At 38.1% G+C, this 11,355-nt stretch overlaps 1 non-coding gene across 1 annotated transcript; it reads left to right on the forward strand.

Annotated features, from left to right (window-relative positions):
- Window positions 1-8,914: 8,914 nt before the first annotated feature.
- Window positions 8,915-9,022, forward strand: LOC118627342. Its single transcript, XR_004959100.1, has one exon. It is a non-coding gene; the product is annotated as a U6 spliceosomal RNA (small nuclear RNA).
- The last annotated feature ends 2,333 nt before the right edge of the window (window positions 9,023-11,355 follow it).

Raw genomic sequence — 11,355 nt, forward strand, 5'->3', positions numbered from 1 at the left:
CGATGTTTCTCTCTCTCTCTCTTCCTCTCTCTCCCTCCCACTCTATCTGAACAAAAAATGGAAAAATGTTCTAGGGTGAGGATGAGAAAAAAAAATTTAACTTATAGTTATTTTACATTCTATAATTAATACTTTGAGAACTCTAAGGGCATAGGGATTTAAGTCAGTGATGTGTTTCTGCTAATTTTCATAAATGGTGGAGTATTTCTTCTGTTTTTAGTAACTTTTGCTGTTGTTATGAGTTCATATTTTGTTGAACTTCTTCTTTAGGAAACTTGAGCCTAATTTGGGAGTACTTTGCTTCAGAAAGAACTTGTACTTGCTCCTGGTGGGTACTACTAGAGACTACTAAGTCGATACCGCTCTAACATAATATATAAACTTCAGATTTCTCTGGCTTCTCATGTGGTATAGATTTGAAATTGTGACCTGAATGATAGCAGATCTATTGAGCCAATTTTCAGGAGGAACTCTTACAATTTGTGTGTGTGTGCGTGAATGTATATGTTTGTGTGTTTTTTTACCTAGGGGCCTGAGGAAGACAGCCAGGTCCCTAATGGGTTTCCACAGCTAGTATGCAGGTGTTTTCAACATCTTTTTACTATTGCTGTAATACCTTTGAGGTACCGAATTTATGAAATCCCTATCTCATGGGTCCTTTGCTGTGATGTAACTGTGGCTAGATGTCCTGGATGTTTTGGGAGATGAAAAATACATCTAACACATTCAAGAATGGATAAAATAGCATATTAATAGATCTGTAAAATAATTGTTTAAGCCAGAAACAATACTTACAATGATCAGGTAGGTAATGTAAAGGTCTGAAGCTGCTAAAAATAAGACAATAAGAGGTGATGGGTACACTGTCTAAAAGATTCATATTCAAATTTAAAAAAGAGATGGCCAAGAAAGCATATCCTGGAAGAAGGTGACCCAGAGACTGCTAGGTTTTGATCTCAGCCAACAATCAACAAATAAATACCTTCTAATATTTTTACTGTAAGTAGGCTTAAATATGTACTAATATTTCTTGATGTATTATAACAACATTCAATTTCATATTTATATGTCATTTATAACAGTTTTACTTGCTTTGGTTATATATTTAAAACCTTGTGCTTGGTCTTTGTTCTACATTTCCTTTCCCCCAAGATGCAGAAATAACTTCAGCATACATTAAAAATCATTGTCATGGAGCAAGGATTTCCTAATCATGGCAAATTGAGGGAGTTTGGATAAAGAATCAGTTCCATAAATTAGGGATTCTGGAAGCTACAATGAACAGTATTCATGATTTAGAGAACAAAGTTCTATTAAAACATGTGCATAAAATGATTCCACCACTAATCCATATTATATGATGATGAGAGAAATGAGGTGAAATAGAAGATTAATGAAAAAAATCAATGGTAATTTCTGTCTCCTTACTAACTAAGAGTCTATTTGTATCATCACTATTAGCATCTAAGTATAAATGGAAATAAGATCAGGTCTAGAGGGAAAAGTTGTGTTGAATTTTATGGCTCAATGTAGACAACGTGTAGTGCTTCATTCCTCAGCTTTACACTATGGTACGACCATGCACTATTTTTCTTTTTCATATGTAGTCTATATATTCAGCAAACTCTTTCTATAGAGCAGAAAAAAATGCTGTAGAAATGTATTTCTTATTTAATTTCTACTATTCTTTTAAATGGCAGTTTGCAGAATGCATCTGGGTGTACAGCTAATGACCCATGAGCAATAAGCAACTGTTTAAGTAAAATGCACTATGAAAAAGCTTTTACCAAACAGCATTTTAATATTTTAAATAGATTTTCCATTGCAGGCTCTTTGTAACTGGATTAGTTCTCTGATGTGTTCTGACAGAGCTGTGGTTAGGGATACTCCATTAACTTTGTCTGTCATCTTATTTTCCCTGGTATCCAACAGAACACCCTTATATTTCATAATTTGTATTGCTATCAGTGCTGATTTGTAAATGTGCAAATTATAATTAACAGTGGCTACTACTCCTATTAAATATTAAATCATTCTTGCAGCTTATATTTTCCACAGCAGATGGAGCCCTGTGGTATGCAAATAGACTTTCCTTACATCGTCAGCAATTTTTAACCTATATTTTAGCTTAAAGAATACATTTCCCCCCATTTGCTTTATGTTTTCTATAGGATTTAGGTTAATATTTATTTACTGCAGATTCTCTTTCTGCCAATAAGAATTTCATGGACTATTACATCCCAGAACTGTGGTTTTGTTTCCTTTCATTAATAGATCCTTAATCATCTAGCTTGCTTGTAAGTATGAGAGCTTGTTATTTATTCCGATGCTGTAGTATTGCATAAGAAGCATTTAGTTATATTTTAATATGTATAGCAGAAGCAAAAATGTTGTGCACATCGTTGTAGGTTTTAATTTCAAATCCAATCTATGTGCACATTTTCTTCCTCAGAATAAGCAAAAGCATTTAAGGTTTTATATTGTGTCTTAAACATTCTATTAAATGTCATCAGTCGATTCAGGAAAATGTATTGCAAAAATATTAGAGAAGTATAAAATGTGTAAATGTAATGGAGGCCTGGGACATGGAGAGGAATGTAAAAGTCCAACATTTATCAGGTACCCATAAACCACTAAGAAACATTGATAGAAAGTAACATTCTTATGATATATAGTATCTTAAGCATGAACTCTTATTTCTGGTATTTATTGCAGTGCTGTTGTATTAAAAAAAAACACCACTAATCCAGAATTATTGCAACCTTTCTTAACTGAGGATTCCTAGAGTATGAATATTTTGGATGAGGAGCGAGTTCTAACTTTCTGAACAATGAAAGGGTATATACTCTTTAAACCCTCTGGAATCAGAAGGTTGTTTCCTTGACAGGTTTTTAATGGCAAGTTAAGACTGTCAGAGAAACCATAGAACTCAAAGGCATTAACTGACAAATTAAGCAAAGAGTAATGAAAACTTCGATGTGTTTGAATCATCATTCATTGAACTGTAATTGCCTTAGCAGCAGAAAATTAAATTGTAACAAGTAAGGGTCTTGACACTTCCCGCAACTTCTAAAAAAAAGTTTGTGCGTGCCATGGAGGATCAAAGCAGTCACATGACATACTGGATGTGAGTCTTTTTCATTAATTAACTAATTTTATTTATTTATTTTTTGGAATCAGCCATTCAATAAGACACACAAGGTTATAGTAACAGTCTGCTTTTGGGATTCTTAAACACTGAAAAATTTTGGTCTGTAGCAGATGATGCAATTAGAAGTAGGGTCACGTTCAAGGTGTAGGGCCTATTGGTTTATGGAAACAATTAGAAATGACTTGCCAATGATATGCTCTCCTTCTCCCTCCAAATCCTGGGGGAGAAAGAAAGATCAGGGGATATACAGGAATAATTGTTCGGATTTTGCCTTTTTCTCTCATTTGGGGGTCCAGTTGAAAGCATATTAGTTTATTCGTGACTTGCCAAAGAAAGTAATCTCCAGGTAGCAGGTTTCTTTTCCTTCCAAGAAAAAAAGAATATCTTTGTTATTGTAAGAGTTGTTGTTGTTGTTAAATGGTATAAATACCAGAGGGAGTACAGGATACTCAGAAACAAAAGCGTATCTGTTTTTCTGTGGATATCTTGTAGGAGTCAAAACAGAAAGAGGACACAAAGGCTTTATAAAACAAAATTTTGGATCAATTGAAAGTTATGGTTATGGAACCCACGTGCACAGCCCGACTAACCTTTCTGTGGGGCTTTGGAGGTTGTGAATTTCCCCACAGATAATGCCTCAGCGTTGGGTGGGAAGCTGTGATGAATGTTTGAGTGAGAAAATATGTGTCTGAGTTAGAGCATCTGCTTTCATTACTGAGTTTTGAAGAGGACATTGTGAGTCAAGGAAATGAGTGGGTTTTATCCTGGACAGGATCCAAGGGAAATTAGATCTTCTTAAGAAGATAAAGGGAGAGCAGATTTCAGCAGTTCTGAGGAGGGAGCTGTGGGTGAACCTGGAGTGAGGACTCGCCCTGATGGTCAGTGGTGAGCTCCGCTCACTGGGGGACAGTGTGCCCTCCCTCAGCCGCATGGTGACTCATTCAGGGTTCACGATGGACACATTTAAAACATTCCTATTAAAAATCTTCCAAAATGAGGTGCTCTAAGAGAGTGTCTCTGCCTCAGATAGCTGTGCTTAAAGGGGATTGCCTGGAGAGATGGCCACCGCAGGGCTTCACAAGGGCCTGGGGAGAAGAGCCCGGAGAAAATGAGAACAGAACGGACGGACTCAGGAGTGCAACTACAGATGTCAAGTCCAGGAAGAGTCTCCATAAGGAGACTACGTCTCAGAGGCAAGTGACCTCATTAAAAATCCACAAACTGTCTACCTGCAAAAGGAGAAGTGGAGATTTGTATACTTTCCCAAGTCCATATATTTCTAAGGTTTGAAAAAAATAAAACATAGGATCCAGTGCAGTAGTGATGAAGAGGGTATGTGTTGATTAATATGCACATGGAAATCTGCCACGCGGCAGAGACAAGCAGGCTCGTTTCTATCCCTTCTCTATTCAGGGGCTCAGGCTAAGGATGGAGGCATGAGGTGGAGTGGACAGAAAGGGGGAAATGGGATACTTCTGGATGCACCCAATAAAAGGTTGTTTTGTTCTGTTTTGACTTTGAATGTCTGTCACAGGCTCTGGGGACCTCATACTATCAGTAACATCTTGTATTTGCTACTTCCTTCCCCATGTATCTTTAGTCAGTGACATCTCTACAGCCAGGTTAGGTCTCCTGGCTTTCTGCTTCCTGTTTCCTATGAAAATTCCGTATGCAAGGTCTGTCATCAAAGCCACCATGAGGTGAAAGTATGGGGTGGACAAGATGGAATTCTAAGTTCTTTCAAACCCATTTTTCTGGATTTTTCTTCCTGATCATCTGTTCCTCTCACCTTCTCCAGGGAGCCCCGTTCCAGCTCTCCTCATCTGACGGGCCTCACCCCTCCACCATCCCCTCTTGGCCTCGTCTAAATGAGTACGTTCTGTGGTCTATCTGCCCTCAGTATCTTGTGAGGTTTATTTAATCTTATCTGATTAATAAAATTAAGAAATATGCAATTAACTGATACAGGTCTGTGAATAAATTTGCCTCTTTAAAGAACTTGTTATTACACTGGCCCAGAGACCCTGTGATAAGACCAGTTTCCCTCGCCATCACCAATTTAACTATGAGGTGTCCTGGCGTTCTACTTAAAGGCCACAAAATTGTGGGAGGCCCCACACCAGTGCCTTATTAAAAGAAAAATTAGTCTTTTAAAGCATCTTTCAAAATAATGCTTTTTCAGTAGCTGTGGGCTTATACAAACCCAGTATTAGGCTTAATAGAAAATAAATCATAGATCTAAGTAAAATTAGCCTGTAAGTTATCCAGCTTTACAAAAATATAAACTCTTCTTGACTTCTTTGTGTTCCTGCTGTTTCACTTTAATTTTTTAAAATAGATTTTACTTTTGAAGACCCTGAGTGTGTTTGTTATAGAAAAGCATGTTCTCTGGAAAACTTTAGGGAAATTCCATGCAAAGAGGTTTGATTCTGGTGGGATGCATGATCCAATACATTTGGAAAATGCTCTGAATGCTATCTAAATTTTGATGATTTGGAATGTGCATTTGTGTAGTAAAGGCCCTGAGAAGTCCTGTAGTGAAAACACCTGTTTGAATTTGTTTAACTCAGCATTTTCTAAAGGTGTGATTCTTTTGTGCACAACACTCTGGGGAACTAGCTTTACAACGAACAGTTGTGGAGGAAGAGGCAGGGGAGGGAGTGGTAGACATCTGCCTGTATTCTAATTACTTTAGTAGAAAAGAAGGGGGACAATTTGTGCTGGAAGATACGGTAGGCAGTGCCTTATCTGAAAAAACTCATTTATTTATTCATTAAAAAATTCACTACACACTTACCATGTAAGTAAGACTGAGTGCGGAGTTATGGAGCGCCCCTAAAAAAACTGATCCTTGTCTTGAGGTGTTTGTAGGCATGTCGGGACACACACAGACAATAAAAATATTCCCGACTGCACATATGCGACTGACTCAATGATCACTGGTGAGACGAGGTCTTCCAGCGGTTGAGTTTTGACTTAGAATTTGCAGACAATAGTGGATGATGATTACCACCTCATCTAAGCCACATTTTGTGCAGTTGTCCAGACTCAGTAAATGGGCACCAAACCAAAACATGACTTCAAAGACCTTTCATTCTGTTAAAGCCTTGAGCTGAAAGTGATGTTTTCTTTTCCTGATATCAAGGAGAAAGCACAGGGCTTGACTTCAGAAGACTTCAGTTTGAATCCTGTCTCTGTCTTTCACATGCCTGACATTATCAAGGCATACGGACACTGAGGATCCGGTGATTAACATTTTCCTGGAATGAACCTAAGATCATCCTGAGAAGATATGAAAATAATTGTAACCTTCATAAAGTGTAAAATTCTATGCAGATCTTAGCTATTATCTCTATTGGTCTTACTTTTATTATTTTGGGACTGATCAAAATACTTAACCAATATGCAAGGCATTATCTTAAATGATTTTTATTTATTTTTCCCTTAATGTGTACAACAACCTTAAGTGTTAGATACTATAATTACCCCATTTTACAGATGAGAAAAGTGAGGCTTACAGAATTTAAATCTTGGGTTTTAGTAAAACATCTGCAAATTTTCAGCGTGCTACATCTGTGCCTCATTCAGCAATTTTGGAATTTATTCTTTCACTTGACTAATATTACTAAGCACCTACAATGTACTGTGTCTTATTTCAAGTTCTGTGTATATTGTAGTGAACAAAATGGGCTAAAGTTTCTGTCCTTGTGAAAGTTAAATTCTAGTGAGGAAGAGGGACAATAGACATACATATGAAAAGTATGCAGATGTTAGAAGGTGATGAGTGCTATGGAGGAAAAATAGAACAGCACAAGAGATGGTTGGGGTGTGGGGAGAGGAGGTGAAATGTAATTTCAAATAGGTTAGACAGGGTGGCCTGTTGAGATGGTGACTGTTGATTTAAAGGAGGTGAGGGAGTGAGTGATGGGAATATTGGAGAGAAGAGTGTTCTTTTGATCAGAGGGGACAAATAGTGCAAAGGTCCTGAGGTGTGAATGTGTTGGGCATGCTTGAGAAACTGTGTCCAGTGGAACTGGAGCAAAGTGAGCAAAGGAGGGGGTAAGAAAGGGATCAGAGAGGCCAGAGTGTGCAGGGCCTGTAGATCATTGCCGGGGCTCTGGCTTGCACCGTTCACAGCATGGGAGACATGGGAGGATTTTGAGCAGAGGAATGACATAATCTGATGTAGATTTTAAAAGGATTGCTTTGACCATTTTGTTGAGAATACACTGTAGGGGTTAAAGGTGGGAGCAGGGAAATAAAAAACTACTCATTCCTGGTACAAAATGAAGTGAATTAGAACATGCTTCCAAATCTCATTTGGTGTACATTAAACTCGGTTAGTTCATTTTCCATATAGCAAAATGAGCAAGCTGGGGAGGCCTGTTTGAACACCTATTTATCTTGGCCAAATACTTTCTTCTAGCATCTTGAAGTCATTTATTTGGCCATGTTGGTGCTATAACCAAAATGAGTTTTCTATAATAGTGACATAAATCCTGGAATTCCAATAGAAGATTGGATTAAATAGATCTTTTTTTTTTTTTTTGGTGGGTGGTATATTCTAACTACTTATCAAAACCAGTATAATTTCTAGTAAATACTGGGTAATTATTTGAAAACATCATCTATCCAGGTTCTGTGTGAAGGTAGAATATAGATTAATAGCAAAATATCATTAGAAGGAATATCATTTTACTATGCAGAATTAGGATCAGAAGTATAATTTTTTTAAAACAAGGCATGAAATAATTATGCAGGGGAAATTTGAATTCATTTAGAATAACCATTGATATTATTATCCCATCCCTAGTCTCAGATCCACACAATTGAGCCTGGATGAGAAAGTTGATGCTGTTTTTCTTATTGAGGTGATAGAACTAGAAATCACATAAACTTTAGTAAGCTTATTTATGGCTAGTCGAGTAACTTTATGGACCATGCCTGGGTTAATGACAGGGCAGAAATGCTATTAAAGCAGAATACTGTTAGTTAATCCACTGGTGATGTGCATTAGTGATACTTGAAAAGTTATACTGTAGTGGAGACTTTTGTAGTTTTAGCTCATCCCTCTATTAAGATTTGTAGGTAATTTATTTTATTTATTTATTTAATTTTTTTTTCTTTATTGATTTTTAGAGAGAGAGGAAAGGAGAAGGATTGAGAGATAGAAACATGGATGAGAGAGAACATCGATTGGCTGCCTCCTGCATGCCCCCTGCTGGGGATCAAGCTCATAACCTGGGCATGTGCCCTGACTGGGAATTGAACTGGCGACCTTTTGGTGCATGGGTCGATGCTCAACCTTTGAGTCACACTGGCCGGGCAAGATTTGTAGGTATTTTAGATGAACTTATGATTCTCCCATTCACTCTCAGCGAATGACTTGGATCCCTGGAACCTACTAGGAGACATGCTCAAAGGAGGCTTTCTGTTAATGAAACACGACTGGCTTGTTTTCTTTCAAAATGCAACACAGTTACTTAGGAATTACAAGTCTACAGTGTGATCATGAGGCATCCTCAGTTGAAATACAGGTTACACAGTTTATTGGAGGTGTGAATCATATCGTCTGTATTTATTCAAGGTCTATGATTGGGAGTAAAAGGGCAGCAAAGAGAAAAGACTGTTCAAGAAAGTATTAGATTAATCCGAGGCCCTACCCCTTCAAACATGATTAATCTTTCACCAACAATTGACCAATGCATTTATGGAAGATATGCTCAGACAATGATAATCAATGGTCTTTCAGAAATATCTGTGGTGCTTATCTTGATAGCACTTATACTAAAAAATTGGAATGATAAGAGAATATTAGCATGGCCCCTGTGCAAAGGTAACATTCCCATTCATGAAGTATTCGGTATTTTTAAACTAAATTTATTGTTGTAATCATTTTGAAATATATGTATATATATGTGTGTGTGTGTATATATATACATATATATGTGTGTATAGATATACATATATATGTATATATATTAAAATCATTAAGGTGTACACCTTAAAGTTATACAATGTTATCTCAATAAAACCTGAAAAAAGAGAAACATTTGTGTTTGGAGGCCGGAGGGAGGGCCAAAGGGTCAGGTAAGGCAGATTCATCTTTTGAGACTGTAGTCAGAAATTTAGCAAGAAATTGAAAACGGAAAATACTGTATTAAGCATATGTGTAGTTAGCTCAAATCTGGCATCATTTTAAAACAAAGTGGTTAAGAGGGTATAAATGTTAGTATTCTATTGCCATCCCTGCCACCGCAAATCTACAGCCTACTATTTTCCGACCATACGTTTCCTAATGATGCTTCTGTTGATAGAAAGCCCCAGTCATTTTTTATTAATGGATGCTCTGACTTCTTCCCACTCTCTTTCCATTGGCACAGCATTTACTGATTAAGGATGCTGGGTGAGTCAGAATATTCCTTGCATAATGATTGGTTACTTGGGATGGGTACCAGCTCTTCCTTTGTGATAAAGAACAGTGTATATAAATAAGGGTAAAAGATTTTCTTGATGTTCAAGGTCTTTGGTCTCTGAGTTACAGACTATAAATTTCCTGGGCCACATTCTAGATGCAGAACTTCCACTAAAGTCAACGGAAGTTTTGTAAAAAGAAAAAAAATTAATGGCAGGAAAATGCACTATTATTATTTATTACTATTTCTTTTTGACTGCTCTGAGGATAATTCGGTGCATAAAGTATTGTGGAAGTTTTGAGTTTTTCCAGTGACTCATTTTTATGCAAATGTTTATCACATTTCTGTGTATTGTTTTCTTCTATCATATATATTTCCAACTTCCATGAGTAAATCAACATCTTCATCCATAGTGCACATTCAGTGGCTGTAAATTCAGCCTGTATTCTCATTAAACGTTGTGAATATGTGATTTTCATTTATGATTTTAGTGGGTGTTTCTGAAATTTCTACAGCAGCATCTGGCCAGGAAATATTGTCTGTGAATTAGAAATACAACACCTAAATTTATTTTTCTTTCATGCGCTCCTTTCTCTCATCCTTTCCTAGGAAACGGGAGGCGATTTGGATTCTTCTCTGTTCTAATTCTCAGAGATCCCCCTCATGCACAGACTTTCGGTTTGATTTTGCTTTTCCTGCTACGCCTGTTCAGGGAACATGGAAGTGAGTCTTGAGTCTCCTCCCTTCCTCACTGCCAACAGGCGCACCTGAGGCACCACTGTGGTTTGGTTGGACCAGTGCACGTGCTTCCTGAAGGGTTTTTCACTATGTTCAGCTTTGGTCTCTTGTAATCTCTCAATGCTGCTGTTAGAATGATCTTTTAAAAATGTAGAGATAATGTTGTTTAAAATAGTTTGTATTATCCTTAGGATAAAGACCAAGTTCATGAACATAGCTCATGGAGCTCTCCATGCTCTGGCTTCTACTCGCCTTTCCAGGCAATTGTTCTACCCTCTCCCCAACTCTGTGCTCTAACTGTAGGGCCTGGCTTTCACACACCCTCCCCATCATCACTTTGTTTCATCTCCAGGCCTTTATGCGTGCTCTCACCTTCCCCTGGCCCACTATTCTCCTCCACATTTTCCTGAATGTAATCTACTCATTCCTCAAGCCTCAGCTTAAACTCCCCTCTTCTGAGCAATCCCTACTACCTGAGTTCCTACTACCTGTGTTCCCACTACCTGTGCTCTTACTACCTGCATTCCTACTACCTGCGTTCCTACTACCTGTGCTCCTACTACCTGTGCTCTTACTACCTGCATTCCTACTACCTGCGTTCCTACTACCTGTGCTCCTACTACCTGCATTCCTACTACCTGCATTCCTACTACCTGTGCTCCTACTACCTGCATTCCTACTACCTGCATTCCTACTACCTGTGCTCCTACTACCTGCATTCCTACTACCTGCATTCCTACTACCTGTGCTCCTACTACCTGCATTCCTACTACCTGCGTTCCTACTACCTGTGCTCCTACTCCCTGCATTCCTACTACCTGTGCTCCTACTACCTGAGTTCCTACTACCTGTGCTCCTACTACCTGCATTCCTACTACCTGTGCTCCTACTACCGGCATTCTTACTACCTGAGTTCCTACTACCTGTGCTCCTACTACCTGCATTCCTACTACCTGTGCTCCTACTACCTGAGTTCCTACTACCTGTGCTCCTACTACCTGCATTCCTACTACCTGTGCTCCTACTACCTGCGTTCCTACTACCTGTGCT

Source organism: Molossus molossus, unplaced genomic scaffold, assembly GCF_014108415.1.
Source record: "Molossus molossus isolate mMolMol1 unplaced genomic scaffold, mMolMol1.p scaffold_m16_p_12, whole genome shotgun sequence".
Taxonomy (NCBI): Eukaryota; Metazoa; Chordata; class Mammalia; order Chiroptera; family Molossidae; genus Molossus; species Molossus molossus.